The 24,482-nt window shown below is 41.1% G+C and overlaps 1 long non-coding RNA gene across 1 annotated transcript in view; it reads right to left on the bottom strand.

Annotated features, from left to right (window-relative positions):
* The window catches only part of LOC126081840 (uncharacterized), a 34,703-nt gene extending 22,170 nt beyond the window's left edge, over nt 1-12,533 (bottom strand). The window contains exons 1-2 of the long non-coding RNA XR_007518448.1: nt 12,412-12,533; nt 2,160-2,545 (exon numbers count right to left, since the gene is read on the bottom strand). This is a non-coding gene — a long non-coding RNA (uncharacterized LOC126081840). The remainder of the gene's footprint in view (nt 1-2,159; nt 2,546-12,411) is intronic.
* Between the last annotated feature and the right edge of the window lie 11,949 nt (nt 12,534-24,482).

The following is a 24,482-nucleotide window of genomic DNA, read 5'->3' as shown; positions in this document are numbered from 1 at the left end:
GTGATGTGGCTGGGAAAGGGTGTTCTAGGTGTGGGGAGAGGCATGTCCAGAGGCGAACTAAAGATGGTTACCTGAGATTCTGTGGTTCCCCAGAAATCACTCCTGGAGGCTTGAGCCCTGGACGTGAGTCCCAGGCTGCACCTCAGCACTTAGAAAAGTGTGCACTCATGCCAGGATGGAGCCAGAATCGGCTCTTATGCTTTGAGCACCATCCACAGTCACCTCTCTTACATAGTCCATCTCCATGGGGGTTCAAGGAAGTTTGGAGGCCTGTGTCTGAGTTTTTGCTTCTGGGGAGTTGTGGGGTGGATCGTCACAGGACCTATAGCAGAACAGAAGTCAGGATGGAGTCTTATATATAACAATAAAATAAAGCCATCTTATTGTTGAGGGAAAGAAGCTAAGTTGGCCAGTGGACCATTTGGCTTTTATTTTAAAAATTTTACAAAAAGTTCATAATTCACAAATATTTAAAAGATTTGGGAGAAAGAGCTCTAGGACTGATCAGAGCTATCAGTTCAGAATAAAACAGGAATGACCTTCATACATTTTATTTCCGGGGACATTGTGACATCCTCTCACTGGAACCATTAAAGATTCCTGTTTTGAGTTGAAGGCATTGTCTGTGTGAATACCCTTGATCCTGGTAAAATGTTTAACTCTTATTCTTTGATGAACATCTCTGTGCAGATTTCCTTTTTGGGTCATTTCTCACTAGATTTGAGAACTGGACTAGATCAGTAAAGGCACCTGGATAGCTTTCTTGTGAGTCAGGCAACAAAGGAGAATCATTCATTCCATTATCCTTCGAATAGTTATAGGGCGCCCATTGCAAGAAGCCCTGATGGTGCGATGGTTAAGCTCTTGGCTGCTAAGTGAAAGGTTGGTGGTTTGAATCTACCCAGCTGCTTCCCAGGAGAAAGACCTGGAGATCTGCTTCTGTAAAGATTTCAGCCAAGAAAACCCTATGGGGCAGTTTTACTCTGTCACATGGTGTTGTTATGAATAAGAATCAACTTGACAGCATCTAACAAATGAATTCCAATGGGCTCCGCGGTAAAATTCTCCCCTGCCATGCAGGAGACCCAAGTCCCATTCCTGGCCAATGCCTTTCATTTGCAGCCACCACTCACCCGTAAGTGGAGACTTGTATGCTGCTATGATGCTGAAGAAAGTTCAGCAGAGCTTCCAGACTAAGACAGACTAGGAAGAAAGGCCTGGCAATCTACTTTCAAAAGTCAACTAGTGAAAAACCAACCAAAAATCACATGGTCTGATCCACAGTGTCAGAGATGGCACAGAACCAGGCAACATTTCATTCCATTGTGCATGGGCTCACCATGAGCTGGGCTGACCCTATGGCAGCTAATAACAACTTCATACCAGGCTCAGTAGCAGGCACTGAAAAAATACTTTGTTGGAGGGCCTTGGAGCATCCTGATTTCTTGAGGAAAAAGTCTAGGGAGGTCTGATAGAGACTAGTGGAACCCCTGAGACTATGGCCCTTAGACCTCCTTTAAACTTGGAACTGAAATCACTCCCAGAGATCACATTATAGCCATACAATAACCCCCTCCCCCCCAAAACACACACACACACACACACACAAAACCCATTGCTGACAAGTCAATTCCAGCTCATAGCAACCCTATAGTACAGAGTAGAACTGCCCCATAGGGTTTCCAAGGAGCACCTGGTAGATTCGAACTGCTAACCTTTGGTTAGCAGCCATAACTCTTAACCACTATGCCACCAGGGTTTCCAATAGGTAGGCCTGTACAGCAGACAACCAATAGCCATACAACAGACAGACCTGCAAAATGAACAATACCACCAGAGAGGAATGTAGACCTCAGAACAGTCAACTATATGAGACCTAAAGGGCAGAATTTGCCAAAAAGCAAAGTTCAGGAAAGCTGGGCAAATGGACACAGGGAACCCAGAGAGGAAGGCAGGGGGCGGAGTGCTGAGACATTCAGGGGTTTTTGATCAATGTCACCAAACAAGCTGTGTATGAATTGTTGAATGGGAAATTAATTTGCTCTGTAAAATTTCACCTAAACAACAACAGGATGTCCAAAAAAAAAAAAAAAAAAAAGTTCGGGGGAAAGGGGAAGAGACTAAAAGTGAGGTGAGAGATGGCTAAGGACGGGCCTCACCTGCTTTCCAGGTGTAAGCACGGAGAAAATGGGGCAATGAACACAAGCATCGACGATGAGGCTCTGACATAAAGGAGATAATAAATGTGGGATTTCATCACCAGCAAGGATTCTGGCACACTGCTGCTCTCTGTTTCCTACTTCTCCTCTGCTCTGGGGTCATTTGGTGCTCAAGCTTGTAGAATTACTACTGATTCCTTTCTGGTAATGTTCTTGTTCGCTACACAGGCTGGTCTCTGGTAATGAAAACCAGGTTTCCGGTTACAGTTTGCTTTACATCCAGGTAACATGCTGCCGTCTGGAACGCTCAAGGGCTGAGTTTGAGTCATTTTTTCCACACTGATACTAGGCCTTCATGTTTCCTAGGTCTGGTGTCGAAGGAGAGACTAGGGAATAAAAAATTGTAGCAACGTCAGAAATTTACTCCCCACCCAGAGTTCATTGGGTTCAAGAGGGCGACCAAGTCATGGGACTACTGTGGCTACTTCCTAAGAAAGCAAGGTGAGGAGCCTTCTAACTCACCGTCAATTACAGGCTGAACGAGGCCCCGAGTTTCTACCTCTGTGAGAGAGGTTGCCTCAATCAAGGGAGAAGCATCCGTGTTCCTGCGGACACGGTATGAGAGGGAAGCTTGAAGAAGCCATCTGATTTTCTGTATCTCTGAGGACCTTATTTTGAGCTGCCTCTAAAGAGTCATGGAAGATCTTTAGGTCCGTGATTGAAATTGAGAAGGAAAATGTTGCTGGGAAAGATATTCCTTAGGGAGCAGTGGAAATAATAACAAGTGTTTGGGAAAAAAGGCCAGTAATCAGCAAACGGCAACGTTCACGCCAACGTGAACGTTATTTAGGGAAACAGTAAAAAGACTTTTATTGTTTCAGAAAATGGTGGATACACATTGAAAATATTTATTGGGACTTGCTTGATAGGAGTCCTTTTCCTCTCCAAATTCAGCATCCTGGAAAGAAGACGGAAAGGATGTTGGAATGGCATAGCTCAGGAAATCTAAAATCCAATTGTTGCGTTGACTCCACTCGTAGTGACCCCATGTGTGTCAGAGTAGACTTGTGCTCCGTAGGATTTCCAACGGCTGATTTTCCAGATGTAGATCACCAGGCCTTTCTTCTGAGGCACCTCTCGGTGGGCTTGAACCATTAACCTTGCTGTTAGCAGCTGAGCATGTACTATCCAAGGGGACTTCAAGTAGGAACAAGTTTTTGCAAAAAAGTCCAGTAATCTGCAAATGACAGTGTTCCATGCCAATCTGAAAATTATTTAGGTATAGAGTAACAAGACTTGTATTTGTTACAGAAAATGAGGAATAAATTTACAAATAGTTATTGGGACTTATTTAATAGGAGTCATTTCTCTCTTCTCCAGCCCCAGCCCTATTTCCTGGGGTGGGGTAATGGGATTTGTCATATCTCCAGCTCTCATTTCAAGCTGCTCACCCTCTCCCTCTCACCTTCTATGCCTAATAACCCCCTTCCTCTCATCTTAGTCCCTGCTTCCCTCATTCCTCACAATGCTCATGGACACAAGAATATCAGTTTGTAAACTTGTGCAGTAGCTGGTAAGAAACAACCCTAAATTCAATACTGGCCATCACTAGATGAAACACCCGCAGTCTGCTCGGCCCCACAGGGAGTTCCTTACTGCCCTCTTCCTTCCATTCTACCTGGGCATCTCCCCTCTCCAAGAGCCCTCCCCTCCTAACTTATATTGTCAAATTCCTGTCATCCTGTCACCACGAGCCTGTCTGAGCTATGCCTCAGGTGACTCACGTGTTCTCTGACTTGCCTTCTTTACTGTCAGATGAGTGTTTCCAACAGCCTCCCACTTTGCTCTGCTACCCTCCCACATGGTCTGCTGTGTGCTCTGTGAGCTGGTAAAACTCCCTTAAAAAAAAAAAAAAAATTAAGCTTTAGCAATTCACTTGAGTCTGGAAGGTTTGCACGGATGCGAAGAGAAGTTTGACCCCTAGAGGGTGATCACACCATATGGTAAAGGAAAGGGCATTGGGGAGGGCCAAAACAAAGGTAAGAAAACTGTCCTAGATTTCCTAGTTTCAGTTATGAACCCACATGGTTGCAATGACATCAGTCTGGTTATATTCCTGATGGAAAGACAGAGTCTTCTCTGGATTTGGATTTTAGGGCCTTCTGGATATAATAAGCTGAGAGAGGGTGAGCCCCATCCCTCCTATCACCTGCTATGAGATTTGGGAGTAAGGGTAGCAGGAGACTGGGACTCTTGGATCCCTTCCACAGCAGGAACCGGCTGTCTCTGATGAGAACTGACTTCTCTGTAGCCATTGCGACTGCAGCTGTGTGGAACATTTTCAGGCCTCCTGGGAGAGAAAGCAAACCACCCCAGGAAGATTTGGAGACTGAAAACTGCAAATGTGAAACCAAAAAACCAAAACCCACTACCATTGAGTCAATTCCAACTCACAGCAACTCTATAGGGCTTCCGAGACTGTACAATCTCCAGGGAAGCAGTCTGCCATATCTTTATCCTGCGGAGCCTCTGGTGGTTTCAAACCACCAACCATTTGGTTAGCAGGCCAGTGCTTTAACCATTGTGCCACCAGAAAGTGGTACAACAATACCAGGTCACCCGAATATGACTGATTTCCAGAAGAATTGGGCTCCAGCTTTGGTTCAGCTCTCTAGGGGTACACCTGGTATTGTGAGACCAAGAGCTGAAGATGGAGTCGAGAATGGAATTATCTAAACCCTACATTACACAGATTTGCCTCCAACCCCGCTTTGCTTGAATGAAACTGGATGCTGAAGCTGGATTCTCTCTTCTTCTTAGTTGTTGGGAAAGCTTGAGGGCCTACAGGCTTCCTTCCTAGCCCCACCAGGCTGCAGGAAATCCCAATTCCCCAGTGCAGAGTAGAGGCCAGCGCACAATATAAAGGACAGACAGGGAATGCTTATTCCGTGGCCTGTTCATTTAAAACACAAAACAAACAAACAAAAATACCCTTTTATTGAGTGCTTTCCAGTGAGTTTTGACAAAATTATGCACACATATAACCCCCATAAAAATCAAGATACAGAACATTTCCATGACCCTTGTGCCCATTCCTGATCAGCCGCCTCTAACTCCCAGCCTCAGACAACCACTGAACTGTTTTCTATCACAATAGATTGGTTTCATCTTTTCTAGAGTTTCATAAAAATGGAATCATGCCATGTGATACTTAATTTTATGTGTCAACTTGGCTACCCTATGGTTCCCAGTGGTTTGGCCAAATACTAGAGTAGTTGCTATTCCATAATGTAAGGTGACGTAATATAATTATATTACATAATGCAACCTAATGTAATGTAATCAGTCAGTTGAAAAGGAAGTTTCCTTAGGGTGTGTTATACCTCCAAACTATAAATAGATATTTTGCCAGAACTCATTCTCTGTCTCCACTTTGCATTCTTTGTGTTGCTTAATTTTGGGAAAAAAGCCTGCAGGAGTCTCCATCCTGCCACCTGACCTGCCAATTTTGGGTTGCCGGTTCCACAATGATATAAGCCGATCCCTTGAAGTAAATCTCTCTCTCTCCCTCCCCTGCATACACGCATACACACACATACATGCACACACACACATCTCTATGTATGCTACTGGTTCTATTTCTCTAGAGAATTCTAAGATATAAGGCAAGTATTCTTTTATGTTTGACTCTTTCACTTCCCTAGTTAAATGTATTCCTATGTGTTTTATTCTTTTGGGTGCTATTGTAAATGGAACTGTTTCTTAAATTTTCTTTTCAGATTGCTCATTGCTGGTATGTCCAGCTGACTTAACATTGTACCCTGCCAATTTGCTGAATTCATTGATTAGTGGCTTTCTTGAGGATTCTTTGAGTTTTTTTTAATATACAGGTTCATCTGCAAAAAGGAATAGTTTTACTTCTTCCTCCCCAATTTGGATGCCTTTTATTTCTTTCCCTTGCTTAATTGTTCTGGCTAGGACTTCGTGCTCCTTGGAAACTCTATGGGGCAGTTCTACTCCGTCTTTTGGGTTGCTATGAGTCGGAATAGACTCGAGGGCACTGGGTTTTTTTTTTTTTTTTAGGACTTCCAGTACAATACTGAATAGCAGTGGTGAGAGTGGTCATCCTCGCCGTGATTTCAGTCTTTCTCCATTGAGTATGATAATAGCTGTAGGGTTTTCTTAAATGCCCTTAATCAGTGGAGGCATTTCCCTTCTATCCCTAGTTTATTGATGGTTTTTAACATGTAAGGGTGTTAGATTTTGTCAAATGCCTTTACTGTATCAATTGAGATGATCGTTTTCTTTTTCTTTGTTCTATTAATGTAATGTGTTACATTGATTCAACCACCCTTGAATTCTTGAGATAAATCTCACTTGATCATGGTGTGTAATCCTTTTAATATGCTGTTGGATTTAGTTTCCTAGTATTTTGTTGAGCATTTTTGCACCTACAGTTATAAGGGATATTGGTGTCTTTGCCTGGCTTTGGTATCTGGATACTACTAGCCTCATAGAATGAGTTAGGTAGTTTTCCCTCCTCTTCTGTGTTTTGGAGGAGATTCAGAAATTGGCGTCAATTCTATAAATGTTTGGTTAAGTTTCTTAATGAACCCAGTGGTGATTACTGATTCAATCTCCTCACTTGTTATGGGTTTGTTGAGATTTTTCTATTTCTTTCTGGGTCAATTTAAGTGGTTTTTGTGTCTCTAGAAATTTGTTAGTTTTATCTAAGTTATTTAATTTGTTTGCATGCAATGATTGTTCATAATATTTTGTTATGATCCTTTTTATTTCTGTAGAGTCAGTTATAATGTCCTCACTTTCATGTCTGATTTTAAAGACTTACATCTTCTCTCTTTTTCTGTTCAGCCTAGTTAAAGGTTTTTTTGATCTTTCCAAGAAACCAACTTCTGGTTTTATCAATTCCATCTATGTCTTAGGCTGAGTTCTCTAGAGAAGAAAAACCAGTAAAGCATATAAACAGAGAGGGATTTATATCAAGCAAATGGCTCACAGGGTTGTAGAGGCTGGAATGTCCCATGTCCGTGGATCAGGATAGAGGCTTCTCCTGATTCACTTAGCTACAGGGGTTGTTGAACCCAAGATTGGCAGGCAAGATTGAAGGCAAGCTGCCAGCTCAAGTCCCAAGAACCAGAAGTCAGACGAACAGGATCCTTTCAAACAGGATCCAGAAGGAGCAAAAGGTTTGCTAGAACACCAGCTTATATTTGAATGCAGGCCACACACCCAAGGAGACTCCCTTTCAGCTGATTGGCTACTCACAGCAGATCCCATCATGCGGGTGATCACATATCAAATCTCAACAGGGAAGTGATCACAATATTATACGACTGCCAAAACACTGAGAATCATGGCCCAGCCAAATTGACACACAGTCTTAACCATCACAGCCTATTATTTTTATATTCTCTATTTTTCCTTTGATCCTTATTATTTCCTTCCTTTTGGTAGCTTTGGGCTTAGTTTGCTCTTCTACTTCTAGTTCCTATAGTTGTAAAGTTAGGTTTTTTGTTTTTTTAATTTGAGATCTTTCCTCTTTTTTTACTGTTGGTATTTACCACTATGAATTTCCCTATGAACACTGCCTTCATTGAACCCCTAAGCTTTGGTATGTTTGCTTTCATTTTCATTTGACTCTAAGTATTTTCTGATTGCTGCCTTGTTGGCTTCCTTGACCCATTGGTTGTTTAATAGTGTGTTGTTGAATTTCCACATATTTGTGTATTTTACAGTTTTCCTTCTGTTATTAATTTCTAGTTTCATTCCATTGTGGTCAGAGAAGATATTTCATATGATTTTAATATTTTTAAATTTATTGAGACTTGTATTTTGTTCTAGTCTATGATCTGTCATGGAAAATGATCCATGTGCATCGGAGAAGAAAGTGTATTGTACTGTTGTTGTATAGAGTATTTATATTAAATTATATAAATAGTAAATAAAAAGTATTAAATTTTTGTACATATCTGTAAGTCTAGTTGGTTTAGGGTGTTGTTCAGATCCTCTATTTTCTTTTTTAAATCCATTTTACCACACTGTTTTTTTTATTGGAGAGTTTAATCTATTTTTAAGGTAATTGTCAATAAGGAAGGACTTACTTCTGCCATTTTGTTATTTGTTTTTTGTGTGTCTTATATTTTCTTACCACAATCCATCTGTTACCTTTTTGTACGGTGATGGCTTGCATGTTGTTATGATGCTGGAAGCTATGCCACTGGTATTTCAAGTATCAGCAGGGTCACCCAGAGTGGACACGTTTCAACAGAGCTTTCAGACTAAGACAGATTCAATTAGGAAGAAAAGCCTGGTGACCTACTTCCAAAAATTAGCCAATGAAAACCTTATGAATCACAACAGAATGTTGTCCGACTACGTTAATATGATGTTGGTTACAGTTTTTTGTCGATGCCCATTACCAATTTGACAAATTCTATTCTATTCTTATAGTCCTAGAATTTTTTATCATAAGCTAGTGGTGAATTTTGCCAAATGCTTTTTCAGATTCCATTAAATATGACTATATCCATGTTCATTATTAGGGCATGCAGCACAGCTGGTGGATCTCAAGTTTTCCACTGTCTTTCATTGTTCTTTCTGTGTTTTGCTCTTTAGAATAACCCTTCCTGAGCTTCTGATCCATCTCTCCTTATTCTTCATGCCCCACTGGTGAGATTCATAGTTAAAGCCCAGCTCTAAGAGGGAGAGCACAGGATTGAGGCAGCAAGATCTAGACTATGTTCCAGATTGCCTTTGTTTAATGGATCCAATCAAGATAACAGTACCAATATCTCTTCTTTCTCGGCCTGTAATATAGAAATAATGTCTGCTGCATTTAAAAATATCAGACTGAATGGAACCACTTGGCATGAGAGTTACATATATGAGATGCTTGTACATAGTGGAATCACTGTTGTTGTTAGGTGCCATCCAGTTCATTCCAGCTCACAGTGAACCCGTGTACAACAGAACGAAACACTACCCAGTCCTGTGCCATCCCCACAATTGTTGCTATGTTTTAGCCCATTGTTGCAGTCACAGTGTCAATCCATCTGGCTGAGGGTCTTCCTCATTTTCACTGACTCTCTACTTTATCAAGCATGATGTTCTCCAGGGACCGGTGCCTCCCGATAACACGTTCAAAGTACTTGAGATGAAGTCTTGCCATCCTCTCCTCTAAGGAACATTCTGGCTGTACTTCCTCCAAGACAGATTTGTTTGTTCTTCTGGCAGTCCATGGTATATTTAATATTCTTTGCCAACACCATAATTCGAAAGTATTGATTCTTCTTTTGTCTTCCTTATTCATTGTCCAGCTCTCGTATGCATATGATGCAACTGAAAATACCATGGCTTGGATCAGGCACACCTTAGTCCCCAAAGTGGCATCTTTGCTTTTTAACACTTTTAAGAGGTCTTTTGCAGTAGATTTGCCCAAAGCAATGTGTCATTTAATTTCTTGGGGGCCACTTCCATGCGTGTTGATTACGGATCCAAGTAAAATGAAATCCTTGAGAACTTCAATATTTTCTGTTTATTTTGATGTTGCTTATTGGTCCAGTTGTAAGGATTTTTGTTTTCTTTATGTTGAGGTGTAATCCATACTGAAGGCTGTAGTCCTTGATTTTCATCGGTGCTTCAAGTCCTCTTCACTTTCGGTAAGCAAGGTTGTGTTATCTGCATAATGCAGATTGTTAATGAGTCTTCTAATCCTAACTCTGCCTTCTTCTTAATATAGTCCACCTTCTCAGATTAGTTGCTCACCATACACATTGAATAAGTATGGTGAAAGGATACAACTCTGATGCACACTTTTCCTGACTTTAAACCACGTAGTATCACCGTGTACTGTTTGAACGACTGCTTCTTGGTCCATGTATAGGTTCTGCATAAGCACAATTAAGTGTTCTGGAATTCCCATTCTTCTCAATGTTATCCATAATTTGTTATGGTCCACACGATTGAATACCTTTGCATAGCCAATAAAACACAAGTAAATATCTTTCCGGTATTCTCTGCTTTCAGCCCAGATTCATCTGACCTCAGCAATGATATCCCCAGTTTCACGTTCACCTCTGAATCCGGCTTGAATTTCTGGCAGTTCCCTGTCAATGTATTGCTGCAACTGCTTTTGAATTATCTTCAGAAAAATTTTACTTGCATATGATATTAATGATATTGTTCAATAATTTCCACATTCTGTTGGATCACCTTTCTTTGGACTGGGCACAAATATGGGTCACTTCTAGTCGGTTGACCAGGTAGCTATGTTCCAAATTTCTTGGCATAGATGAGTGAGTACTTTCAGTGTCACATCTGTTTATTGACACATCTCAGTTAGCATTCTGTCAATTCCTGGAGCTGTGTTTTTTACCAATACCTTCAGTGCAGCTTGGACTTCTTTCAGTACCATTGGTTCTTGATCTTATGCAACCTCCTGAAATGGTTGAACATCGAGCAATTCTTTTTCGTACAGTGACTTTTCATACTGTGTATTCCTTCCATTTTCTTTTGAGGCTTCCAGAGTTGTTCAATATTTTGCACCTAGAATGCTTTAATATTGCAACTGAGGCATCAGTACTGATCTCAAAATCATTTTCTTAATGGAAAAATTTTAAATGAAGAAATAAAGAGAAAATATTAAAATTTGGGCAATATTATTTGCACTGGAATATCTTCTATTCAGGAACCCTGGTTGTGCAATGATTAAGCACTCAGCTACTCACCCAAATGTTGGTGGTTGGGACCCACCAGCCTCTCTGTGTGAGAAAGATGTGGCAGTCTGCTCCTGTAAAGATTTATAGCTTTGGAAGCCCTATGAGGCAGTCCTACTCTGCTCTATAGGGTCACTATGTGTTGGAATTCAACTCACCAGCAGTTGGGGTTTTTTATCTTTCATATATTGCTAACCATATCCTTCCTGCTCTTACCTTTCTTGTAACCCAGTCATACCTGGGTGTGTGTAGAAATAAATGTTAACATGAGGAGAATCTGCTGCTTAGGTGGCAAAATGAGAAAAGTCACAAAGTATTTCAAAGGCAAAATAAAAAACGCGTGTTTTGGTTGCTTAGGTGATCAAGAATTGATTGTAGATACAAATTATCTCAGAAATAGTCAAGGAAGAAAAAAATTCTGAGTTTCTTGAAATTCACTGATCTTGGATTTCTTCACTTGCTGGATCCCACTGACATTTTGCAAGCTCTACTTTTTTTTTTACTCTAAAGTATGATAAAAATGAGTAAACACTATTTACAATTTTGTTTTGTTTTGTTATGTTTTGTTTTGTTTTCTTACTTTGTGTCAGACTAATGTTTAAACCTAACAGCCTACAAATATGCTAAATACACAATGATACAATCATGAGCAATTACATGGATCCCTACTAGCTTTTCTTGGGACACCTTTGTTCATGCCAAGAGCTGTCACTGTGTGGATGTAGATGAATTATTTTCTGGGAGTAAGAAGTGGAGAAAAGCAAAGGACATCTTATTCATTGCTTTAACCTTGGGGGAACAGGATAAATCTGGTTTTGGCATCTCCCTGAGGAAAAGAATATCTTGACACGTACATTGAGTTCTTGGAGAAAGCCTAGTATCCATTGGCAAGAAAGGGCAAGATTCTGAATACATCTAAATAATCGGTGTAGCATTGAAATGCCTGACTATGGCTCACCAGGGTATAAATCTTGCTGCTTGCCACTCATAGCACACCAGACAGAGAGTGTATGACTCCAGCTCATCTAATGAAATGGCATTTAGAAAGCTTGTGTAGATAAATGAAAGCAGCATTGCTAAGAATTATGTTCATAATCCAATCCTGAGAGCCGAGCTGGATGGACAGGGTTACATCTATAATGAGAACTAAGCATTTTCTGTTGGAATGCTTGCACGCAAGCAGATTGGCCTGTATATTAAGTGTGCGGAGAAATAGCCATGCTTCTCCCCAAAGTCAGGGGTGACTGGTGTGAATTCTGGCACCCATCCCTTAACTACTAAAATTTGTTCTTAATTTTATCTTCAAGCCACGAGGTACAAGATCCTCTTGAGGACAATGCTCGTAAGGACTCTGTCTACCGTGGGGAGAAATTGTGCTTCCCTCCTCACTTCTTGTTTCCCAGTGTGCTGTGTTTTGTTAAAATATTCCTAAAGCTGAAGTTAGGATTCCTTTGCTATCTCCCCAGAAGTTTCTCTTCAAATAGTTTAGGGCAAAAATGAAGCAAAAAGCATCTTACCTTTCTCTTTTCTTGTTATCTAGAGGATAATTTTTCTCTGTGCTTCTCTCCAAGTCATTCTGGCTAAGGATCAGAGAAAGGAAATCTCTTTCTTCCTGAGAGTCTGTTGTGGCCAACACAACTTGAGCCTGTGTAATGAGCACACATTTTTAAACACATGAGAAACCTCTTGGAGGGAAAGTGAGAGTCACATGGGCAGGGTTTAAGACAGTCCCCAGTAGGTTCAGCTACATTCTGATCTGAACATAGTTTTTTCTCAGCGATGTTATTCCAGGGTCAAATTCCTAGGTTCCCTGGTGTAAATAAATCTACGTATAACTGGTCTACAACAGAAGGCACATCACCGTATATAGAGAGTACAAGCGAGGTTCCCCTTTGATGAAAAAAAAAAAAATTCCATGTTTATAAGAACTTCTGCGGGTCTGGATACCATTAACGTTAAACAATTAATAAAAGTGACACTAGAACACAATAAATTTTAGGTTTCAAAGAAACAATTTGACTTTATACATTGCTTCTGCTCCACTGGTGTTTGAGATGAAAGGGCTAGTAATTGAAATGAAACTCATCAGCATTAAAGAAGGCCTCATGGAGAGAACCTGAGCGGGGCAGTGGTACAGAAGTCAGTAGAACCCTGCAACACAGGCAGGAGCTTGGAGATCTGAGCAAAGCAGCCTAGGGGACAATCATCTACTTAGGAGTAAGACCAGGGTCTGGTGAAAATATTTTAAATCTTAAACAGATAGGAGAAGAAGCAAGTGGTGGATAAAATACATTTTTTTTTTTAATTGTGGTAAATATATTAAAAAAAAAAGCCAGTGCCATCGAGTCAATTCCGACTCATAGCGACCCTATAGGACAGAGTAGAACTGGCCCATAGAGTTTCCAAGGAGTGCCTGGCAGATTCCAACTGCCGACCCTTTGGTTAGCAGCTGTAGCACTTAACCACTACGCCACCAGGGTTTCCGGTAAATATATAGGTAAGAAAATATTTGCCATTTCAACAATCTTCACATGGATAATTCAATGACATTAATTATGTTCATGTTGTTTAACCATCACCTTAATCATTTCCAAACGTTTTCATCACCCTTAACAGAAGCTCAGTGTCCCTTAAATACATTTTAACATCTTACCTTTCTTTGTTCCATTTATATTATCGGAAATTTATATTATTTATTTATATATTAATTATTTATATTATTGGAAAAACTCATGCTTTGGGAAGAGAGGTTTCGATAAACGAACTCTAGAAGCCAATGGAAAAATAAATATAATATGCAAATAAGGAATAATGAGTTTTTTTCTTTACCCTAAGTGGTCCTGTTTTGCCACCTTTTTGGGGTGCCACCATTGGAATGATCTTTTCAAAGCAAATCTAACTTTGCCATTTTCTTGTTTCCAACGTTTCAATCACTCCTCATCGCTTTCAGGATATATTGAAAATGTTTGGTTTGACCTACAGGGCACTGCTTGGTCTGCAGGCTCTTTAGACACATCGTGTACCACATCCCTCCTTGCTTCCAGGCTTTAGAGCACTGGTCTTCTTCCAGGTGGACAAGTGTTCACACTTTCTTCACCTGAGGGCCATGGCCTATGCTGGTTCCTTTCTTGAACTGCTCTGCTGTCTCCGATATTTACCAGATTAACTCTAGCATGTGTCTCAGATCTCAGCTCCAATGCTGTGTCCTGGAGAAGATTCTCCTCCTGACTACTCCCCAAGTTAGGTTAGGTCTCACGTCACACTCTGTCATAGCACCTCTATCTCTCTTTTATTTCCCTTATCACAGTTGTGATTGTTCATTCTGGGGGTGCCCCTTGATTAATGTATGTCCAGGAAATCTGTGGAAAATGGAGCCCTGGTGTTGTAATGGTTAAGAGCTTGGCCACTGACCAAAAGGTCAGCAGTTCGAATCCACCAGCTGCTCCTTGGAAACCCTAAGGGGAAGGTCTACTCTACCCTATAAGATCACTATGAGTTGGAATCAACTTGATGGGCTTGGGTTTTTTTTTTTTTTAATCTATTGAAAATGTGCCTATGGCAATCAGTTTTAAATTGTGAATGATCTCTCACTGCTGGGATAGAAACTGCAATGACCGATAGAAACTAGTCAATAAGGCCCCTCCTCAAGTGGTGCTCAGGGCACACACCCTACGTGCCATACCTTAGTTACACCTGTGTGTATATCTCCTCCTCTAGATTGGAAGCAATGTGAGGACAAAGATCACATCTATTTTTGCTCAATATAGTATCCCCAGTTTCCAAGGAGTGTCTGGCGGATTCGAACTGCCATCCCTTTGGTTAGCAGCCATGGCACTTAACCACTACGCCAATGGGGCAGCTCTACTCTGTCCTATAGGGTCGCTATGAGTTGGAATCGACTCGATGGCACTGGGTTTGGTTTTTTGTTTTTATAGTATTCCCAGGCCCTAGTACAATGCCTGACACAGAAAAGGTACTCAACACGTATTTATTGAATGAATGGATGGATAGATGGGTACTGAATAAAATCAAAAACCAACCTGGCTTGCCTTAATTTGGAAGTCTTATTACCCAGGGAATCGATAGTCACATGGGAAGAAGCAATGTGCCACATCAAACCGATCTATCTGCTCTCAAGAAGCTACATTTTTTTTTCTTCAGAAACTCGAAACAAAAAAAAAACCCCAAAGCTGTTACTGTCAAGTCAATTCTGAACCATGATAACCCCATGTGTTACAGGGTACAACTGCTCCATTGGGTTTTCTTGGCTTTACAGAAGCAGATGGCCAAGTCTTTCTCCCACAGTACCTCTGGGTGGGTTTGAATCGTCAACCTTTATGTAATAGCTGAGCACAAACTATTTGCACCACCCAGGGACCTTAAGAAACTCTGGAGCCCAATAAAGTTAACCCCCCTTGTTTTCCACATGAAGGGACTTTGCCTGATCATGTCAGTCAGCAGTGAAGGGGCTGGACTTAGAGCCTGTGTTCCAGAGATTACATTTTTCCCAAGGCTTACATTATTCACAAAACCCTTTTTCCCTCCAAAATATTCCACAGTTGCACCTACTTCAACCACCTGTCTTCACCATAATAACATCCCTCCAATTTTTTTTTTTTTTTTTTTAATGAAAAAGCCCCTTTTCTTTGAAGCTCATGATATTTGGCTTCAATATCTTTTTCTCTTCCCTGTTACCGCATCATATTCCTTGAAGATATGGGTGGTGGCTCATAGCCTTCCTCTTTAACTCAATTCCTTCTGTACTCTGCAAGATGTCAATGTCCATGAAGCCAACTCATGCCAAGCACTGCTCTTGTAGTTTTCCCCACCTACCACCCTCAACTGCTCCAAGCTCGTGTCTTTCCTCTGCTTCCAGCAATCACCACCCTGTTGGTCCAGCTTTCTTCCCAAATCATCCTGTGCTTTCTCTGCAGACCCTTATCTCTCTAGAAACTCTGTCCTGAAACTCCCCAACTCTGGATCAATCCCCCAAAGCAGCAATTTCACTCCGATGCCTGAGTTATATCGCAGAAAAGCCCACACTATGCAGGTTGTTGCCATGATAGACTGCTGGTCTGCAAGGTCAGCTGAGCCCCATTTTTGTTTGGAATGTCTTTCTCCTTTCCTTGGCCAGCAGCAACCTGTGGCAGCAGATGAAAACATCACCATAGCTCCTCTCTCCTCCTACCAACTTTCACCCGCACTTTAAGCAGATGACCTAGCCTTCAATTGAATCAAGAAGCTGAATGGCTTTATCTTCCATTATCCTTCTATCTTCAACTTTGTGTTCAACCACATCAATCCCTCTACCTGCCTAAATCCTACGGAATGAAGTGTCCTCCCTGATGATAAAGGACAGTCTCCTTCTCCTTTACTTTTCATTTAACTTCTTCACCCCTCTTTTCTTTTCCCCCTTGGCATTTTACCACACTGAGTTGAAACCTATTCGCTCTGTCTCAGCTGCTTTAATGTCCCTGGCAGGTTGGCAACAATGTCCACAGGGACCTTTTATTTTACATTGTTCAAGTATTCCTCCAGTCTCACCTCCGCTCTGCCTCAATCTTCAGCCCCATGACTTCTTTATCTCTCTCTTCATTTACCACACATAGTTGACCCACTTTTAGACACTTTGCTGTTGCTCTCTTCGTGTATTGCTCCAGGACGCAATTTCTAGAATTCATTCTTTAACTCTAAGCATAGTACCCTCAGGCATAAGTAATCTGTCAAAGTACAAGAATCTGGTTAACTGACCTAAACAGACATAGGACTTTGAGCTTCACCCTTCCTAACTGAAAAATGTCAGAAGGTGGGATTCTTGGCATTTAAAAATGCTCTCTTCCCATTGAGTACTGTCTTCTCTTCTCATTCATACTTCCAGAATAGAGTCTCCGTACCTGATCTACTCAACCATTTGATTGACTCATCATAGGCTGAGCTCATTAAATGTGAATATGAAGCAATTTGATCAGTGGTAGACATGGGAAGAGGGGGTAAAGGAATAAAAGGATAAATATAGGAAGAAATATAAAATTAAAAATCAACAATTAAAGAAAAACAAAAGTTCCAAAGACATGATATGGAGACCATCATTCATCATTCTGATTTTTCAAGTACATAAGGTAGAATCAAATAGTGGGAAATTACAGAACATAAACAGTCACCTGTTATACCTTGTCAAAAAAAGGATGAGATAAAAGACATAGGTTCTTAAGAATATGATAAATTTACCTCCTGAAAAAACAAAACAAAACAAAACAAAAGCTCAGTAAGTAAGGAAAGTGGTTTATTTTGTTTGAAGAAGCCCTGGAGTCAAAGAGTTCTCATCTCTGACTCAGACTAGGCTACCATCTAATGAGTCGGACATCTTGGTTTCTTATGTAACCTCTAACCACCACAGTTCCTCATTCATAATGAGAGAGCCTTGGGCTACATCAAGATCTTGTCAAGACCTAAATTTATATTACCTTTGTTCATTCATCTTGGCAGAAACATGAAAGGCATAACATCTTGCCCAACTTTTAATTTCATGTCCATCTTGGATTTACATATAATAGAAGTTTGATGTCTTCTCAAATATCAGAGTAGAACTGCTCCACAGGGTTTCCAAGGAGCGCCTGGTGGATTTGAACTGCCGACTTTTTTGTTAGCTCTTAACCATTATGCTACCAGGGTTTCCACTCAAATATCAGATAATTTTTTTTTTTTTAAGTTAGAAAAATGGTTTGTCCAAGGAACCAATTCACAATTTGAAGTCACATCTAAGTGACAGGGCTGAAGGTGGGGACTGTGAGTTCAGGAGCATTCTAAATTCCCCTGAGACCACTCTGACTCAATGTGAGAACAGGCACTGGCTATAAGACTCTCTTGGATTCTGCAGTCAGCACAGCCATATATTTTTATAAGAAGTTAAAACCTACTGGTCATATCAAAGTATCTTCTCTACAATTTCACATAGAATTTCACATGGAAATCTGGATTAGAGGGTGTGAACACAGGCAGTGTGGGGTAAGAGGAACACTAGGGAAGGAAGGGGGTACTGGAAGGGTCTGGAAGGAGTCTGGAGGGGAGGCTAATTCTAGTAGCTCTCCAGGAGGCCCCAGTGCCCTCTCTTCTAGATTCTCTGTCTTCAGAGAGAGGTGTGTCCCATTCTGTTAGCCTTTTCCATAGCCCTTCCAGTTCCTGACTTGATGAAAGCTCTGTGTAATTTTTCCATAAGTTCTAGGAGATTGAGAGGCGTATGTTTTTGCTTTGTCTCTTTTCTTAATTCCTGAAATATGTTTCTAGAGAACTGGTTCCCAAACATTTGGGAATAAATTAAAAAAAAAAAATTGAGATCAGACATAGTTTGTTCTAGTAAAACTAATTTTAAAAAATCATGCAAATCTACTAAAATTACCCTCATTTCATTAAAACGGGACATTATAATACCAAAAACGTAAAATCTAGCGATGGTCTCATAACGCAGGACAACCTCTACTACAAGAGTTGGAAACCTTACAGTGATATGTTTAAAAAGACAATCTTTTCATTAATTTTATTGTTTTATCTTAAACTGGCTAAAACTTTACCATAGCCTGGTAATAGTTCATGTACTAGCATTTTGGGATCACTTTTTTAGGTGAGGAGTCTTGGTTGCACAGTGGTTGAGGGCTTGGCTGCTAAAGAAAACCTCAGTTCAGATCCACTAGCCACTCCCTGGAAACCCTAGGGGCAGTTCTATTCTGTCCTATAAGTTTGTTATGAGTCAGAATCAACTTGACAGCAGTGGGTTTGGTTTTTTTTTCTTTCTTTTTTTTTTTTTTTTTGGTTTTCTGTGTTCTGTTTCTGGTTTCCAATGAGAATAGATACATTGCAGTATTACTTAACACTTTTTATTTTAATGACTTAAAAACTAACAGAGAGGATGAGAGTTGGGAAACAAAGTTTGGCTGACAGCATAACAAATTGTTGCTGAATTTTTGGATGGGAAAAGGACCCTACACATTGATCTGAATGGAGGAGGAGTGAGACAAAGACAATTAAATTGGCCTGCCCAATAAAACAAAGGGAATTTTGAATTTTCCTGGAAGCTTGAGAGGTGGGATGTGCAAGGCCTTATGGATAGATTGAGAGTAGGGAAAGAGCAGGGCCAGCTTCATGGGAATAGGTCTGAGACAGGGGCCAGCCAGTGAGATGCTTCTTCTGGGGTGAGTGGCCTGAAGACTTCGAAGAACGAGAGTGCCACATGTACATGAAGATGTAGTTGTCAGGTATCCGCTTTACTGCTATGTGAGCTTCCTCCTTTTCTTTTGACTCCCTAGTAAACTTTAGACAAAACTGCCCTCATGTGTGGGTGGTCCCTTGGAAAATCATGGAAAAGCATCCATGTCTCTACATTTGTTTTGATGCAGAGTGGAGAGAAGGAAGAAGATGCAAGAGGTTGTGTGGGGTTGACTTTACCCAAAGAATTTGGTCTTCATCCTTGGTTCCTGAGAGATAACCTCGAAAATCTTGGAATTTCCCCAGTAATCATAAGTGTTTTTAATAAGGGCTCCAGATCACACCTAATCTAACAGGTTATGTTAATGAGGTAACATTTGAATGGGGGCTGGCCAGGCCAGAAAGACCTATGATGTGATATCAACCTTGTAGTATTGAGGGGAGGGGGCTGGAGTCTGAATTACATACGAGACCCCCGATAAAAGCTCTGTATACAGTAGCTGCTTGGGCTTCCTGGTTGGTGAAAGACTTCCATACAGTAAAAGGGTTGTGTATCCTTTTTGGGACCTGGAAACTCTGTGTTGTGAGTCCTCCCAGACTTTGCCTTCTGTGTCTCTTCAGTTGTATCCTTTTTGCTATAATAACACTGTAATCATAAATACAGTGTTTTCTGTGAGTTTTGTGAGTAGTTTTAGTGAATCATTGAACACAAATGGAGTTGTGGGAGCCAGCAGGTCAGAAGTGAGGGAACCCTGAGTTTATAGCTGATATCTTGGGGAGTAGAGGGAACCTCAAATTTGCAGGTAGCAAGTCAGATGTGAGGGGGCTCTGGGGACTCCCAAGCTTGCAGCTGTTGTCTGAGGTCTTAGGCAGGCTTGGCAGCGTAAAGCACTGTGTCCTTTAACTTGTGAGGTCCGACCTAGCTGCCAGTGGTGAGGGTCACAGGAAGAAGTGCTGCATGAGTAGCTGGTGTCAGAACAGAAGTGGAGCAGAGGGGAACAGAACTGATAATGAATTGATTTGATTGAGCTATACAATTTGGTGTCAGAAAATGAAAAGTGGGATTTTGACCTTTTCCCCCACAGGAGAGAATGCAAGTAAAAGATAATTTAATACAAAGCAGGCTATTAGGAGAGGGAATAACTACAAGCAATGGAAAGTCCCTGAGATCCCTGAGAAATGTGGAGAGTCAGCTAGATGAGGGATGAGGGACAAACTTATGTTTATTTCAATAGTTAAGAGAAGGGTGCTCTCACAAGATGGTGAACTTGGAAATACCCACACAGCTGTTGCCTGAGTTGCACTAGCGAATACATCTGATGCTTTTACAAACGGCAGCCTCCCCGACTTGTTACTGACAAGCTGTGCGATGTCTTCAGCTTTATGGAGTAAACACAACTGGGACGTTTGCCTATGACATCCAACATCCTCACTTCACTGGAAAATCACTGTAGAGTTTTGCCCGGCACCCAGAACTTTTTGGTGGAAAATGGCGATAATGGTAAAACATCTTCAGAATGGTCTGGTTTTGGTGCTCAAGCCCATAAATCTGTGTTATATAAAATATTTTTTCCTCAAAAAATATAATTTTTTTGCGAAAGCAACATCAAACAAATTTCTTAGATCAAGAACAGGAAATGAGTGATTCAGCAGCCTGGATTTCACCCAAGGAACTGTCTCCACGGCTGTAGAGAATAGCTGCGAGAAGTTCCAGGGGCCTTGCCTGGTACCATTTGAAAGCAGTTGGGCTGGGAACCACAGACAACTCTCTGGAGCGTGATGGAGGACAGTTGGAAAGCCCAGCTTAGACTCCCCAGAAACGTGTCAGCTGATGCGCCTTCTTGACATGAATGTATTTTAGCTGCGTCTGATTCCCAACTTGGAGGTGGTCCGGAGTGACTCAAGATTTGAGAGGGGGAGTATCTTCCATGGCAGGAAGTCAAGGTGTTCGTGCTGCTCGGAGAGATTCAAGAGATGATTACTGTGGAAGCTGGCATTGCTGTGCTTTTTTCCAACATCTAATACGGTGCTAGTTATATGGGAGGTCCGCCCTTGGGGGCAGGGGGGTGGTACTCAGTGCTGACTCATTTGCGCTGCTCTTGTCTTAAAGTGCACTCAGCAAACACCCAGCTTTTGACTGTTATCATCTAATGTCTGCTTACTGATTCTCCCTCTTGTGCAGCTCTGCTGACTCCACAGTGTAACAGGGGGAGGACAGTGCCTTTGCCCAGGCAATGTGATTTGAGGCCATTGAAAAGCGGAATGGCCCTTATGTGTGTCTTCTTGAACTCATTGTGCCTTGATTTCAGCAGGAGAGAAAACACTTCTACATCCTGTAAGCATTTCCTGTACTTCATCAGTCCCAAAACTTCCCTCACGCACACTAGTCCTTTTCCCTTCTCCCAGTGGCACACCCTTGACCAGGTTCTTTTTGACCTCATGTCTTGACTTCTTCACCAGACCTTAAAGGATCTCCCTGTCTTTATGTTTTCATGCTGCCACCCATCCCTTATCTTATCCCCAGCTTAACCTTTCTAAAACATTATTTTCATCATGTCACTCCCATGTTCAAAAATCTCCAGATGTATCTATAGTGTCTTCATAGTATCAGATGGTTTTTTACTGGATCTTATCTGTTTTATATTGTATTATATCCATTTCTGGAACTGCATGCAACATTTCTGAAGTGAGGTGGGGTATATATGCGGGGGCACATTCATGCATTGTAGGCAAGAGGATATTGAATGGGCTTTTCTGCCATCTACTACTTCCATCAAAGCCCTCGAGCCGAGGACCGCATATTCTTACAAGTGCCAGCCATCACTTCCAGGGCCAAAATGGTCTTACAAGTCTTTGTCCCAACCCTCAAAGATTTATGAAAGAGAAGATTAGACACTTGAAGGGGGGGTTGGTAATGTAGGACATTTTAGTATTGCATAGTTGGCTAAGTGGGGAGGCCTAAGCATTCCCTAAGGAAGTCATGTATAAAAACTGGTGGTGCCTGAAGTAAGGGACTCTGGGCACCTCGCTCCATGGTTACCTGCTTGCCGAGCTATGGTATCACAGGCCTTCCTGAGGGTTGCCAGCCCAGCAGGGGGAAGTTGGATGAGAGAGTTCTTTGAATAATTTTATGTGTCTCCTTGAGTTTGGGACGTTTGTAAATTTTGATAATGATAATACACTTTACACCTGGGGACCCAAAGGCAGGAGGCTGGATGAAATATATATATGAAATATATATATGTTTATATTTATAAATGTATATACTTACATAGTTCATTTAATATTTATATTTCATAAACACATTTCATATTTATATGAACATATATACATATGAAATATATATCATCTTGGGAGTAGCCTGTGATGGGTGGGCAAGGAGAAAGGTCAGCAGTGGGGCATGGCAAGGATGCTCCAATGTCAAGCATACTCCAATGTCAAGGATACTAGACATTGAAGAATGTAGTCAACCTTGAGACCTCTAAAAATGCCCTTACAAAGAGGACCAACTTCTGGGCCCCATACCAGCTGTAAGAGCCTTTAGCTAGTGTTCTCTCAGGTACAGGAGGTTGAGGGTGGTCACAAGAGGAGAGCTGAAGAGCAGAGCACTCCCAGCAGGGAGCTGAAATTTCCACAGGGCTTCTACAGAAACAGCACATGGACCCCATGAGAAATCCATCATTAGGACTGCCTGCGTAGGCCAGAAGAACAACATCAGCAGAAGTTAAGGAAAACAAGCTAACAACAACAGCAAAAATCACCCCATTCACTGTACCTAAAAGGGACCATGGGATCTGGCCCAGATGCTGGTCAGGGAAGTTTAGAGTACACAACAAATATTTCACTTGTGCATATATGCATGCAACATAGCTAAAGGTAATTTTGTTTCTAAAAATGAATTCAATAAGCATTTTGCAAAAAAAAAAAAAAAAAAACCCAAACCCAGTGCCATCGAGTTGATTCCAACTCATAGCGAACCTATACAGATCTATTTTATCTTAGTAGGATGTAAGGGATTCCTATAAGGGATGCTGTCATGAAAACATACAAATAGAGTGTAATATGTACTAGCATCCGGCAGACATTTATTGCATATATACTTCATACTGGTTTTTTGCACTAAAGCAGGTTTAAATGTAGGTATCAAGTGACAGCAGAGGAAGAAGTATCCAATGGGGATTCCCAGCTTCCATGACTTAGCTGTACCTGAACTACTCAAATTCATTTATCACATGCCCTTCAAAAATATACCTCTTCGGTCTTCCCTGCAACAAAACATGCCCTTCTTTCTCTTCTTTGTTTTAATCTATCATCATCCCCCTTCTTTATTTTACTCATTGCTTTATTTCCTTTTAAAATACCATGTCTCCCATCCTTTACTTATCACCTGCTACTTATCCTTCAATTTCAGCTCAAGTCCTGCCTCCTTTCGTAATCACTGCCTACCCTGAAAGTCTATGACATTTTTTTATTTCTCATTTGGTGCTTAATCATATTCTACCTTCTATCTCTTGACAGCTATCCAAATTTAAATTTGTGACTGATACTGTTGGTTGTCTATCAACAGCCACTTCTCACTGCTATTTCCTTGGAGCCACGATCTTAAAGGGCCAGATATGCAGTTTCCTAGCTTTCCTTTCACTCGTCCCTAGTATGTGACTCGATTCTGGACAATGCGGATGGAAAGGAAGTCAGCTGGGGAGAATTGGTGAAAGGTTTTCCTCCCTAATTAAAGAATTCATGAGGGAAAATGTCCCTGCACACCCTTCTCCAGAAATTGTCTTGTCTGCAAATATATTCAAAGCATAAACCAAAAATCCAGTGGCTGTCTAGTCAGTTTCGACTCATGTGACCCCGTGTGTATCAGAGTAGAATTGTGCTCCAAGGCTTTTCAATGGCTGATTTTTTTGGAAGTTAATTGCCAGACTTTTCTTCTGAGGTGCCTTTAGGTGGACTCGAACTGCTAATCTTTCAGTTAGCAGCCAAGTGCATTGACTTTTTTTTTAGCTATTAAAATTGCATTTTAGCTATTAAAATAGCATTTCTAAAATATTATTAGCCCCAAGAGAAAATTTTTGGATTAATTTTTCTAAATGAAATGCTAGGCACTGGGCAGGTGTAATTGAAACCTAGGCCTCTCTTGAAAGAAGGACAGAAGCCAACTCTCTGCCCCATCAGAGTAGCCGCCCTGCTCCCATAGCTCAGCCTCCGGGGTTTTTTAAAATTTTTTATTGCGCTTTAAGTGAAAGTTTACAAATCAAGTCAGTCTCTCATACAAAAATTTATGTACACCTTGCTAAAATAAAAAAAAAAAATTTTACACCTTGAAAAAAAATTTTTTTATATATACTCCTAATTGCTCTCCCCCTAATGAGACAGCACACTCCTT

This window comes from Elephas maximus, chromosome 8, assembly GCF_024166365.1.
Source record: "Elephas maximus indicus isolate mEleMax1 chromosome 8, mEleMax1 primary haplotype, whole genome shotgun sequence".
Taxonomy (NCBI): domain Eukaryota; kingdom Metazoa; phylum Chordata; class Mammalia; order Proboscidea; family Elephantidae; genus Elephas; species Elephas maximus.
Note: the sequence above shows the minus strand (reverse complement) of the source record. Positions and strands in the feature narration are given on the sequence as shown.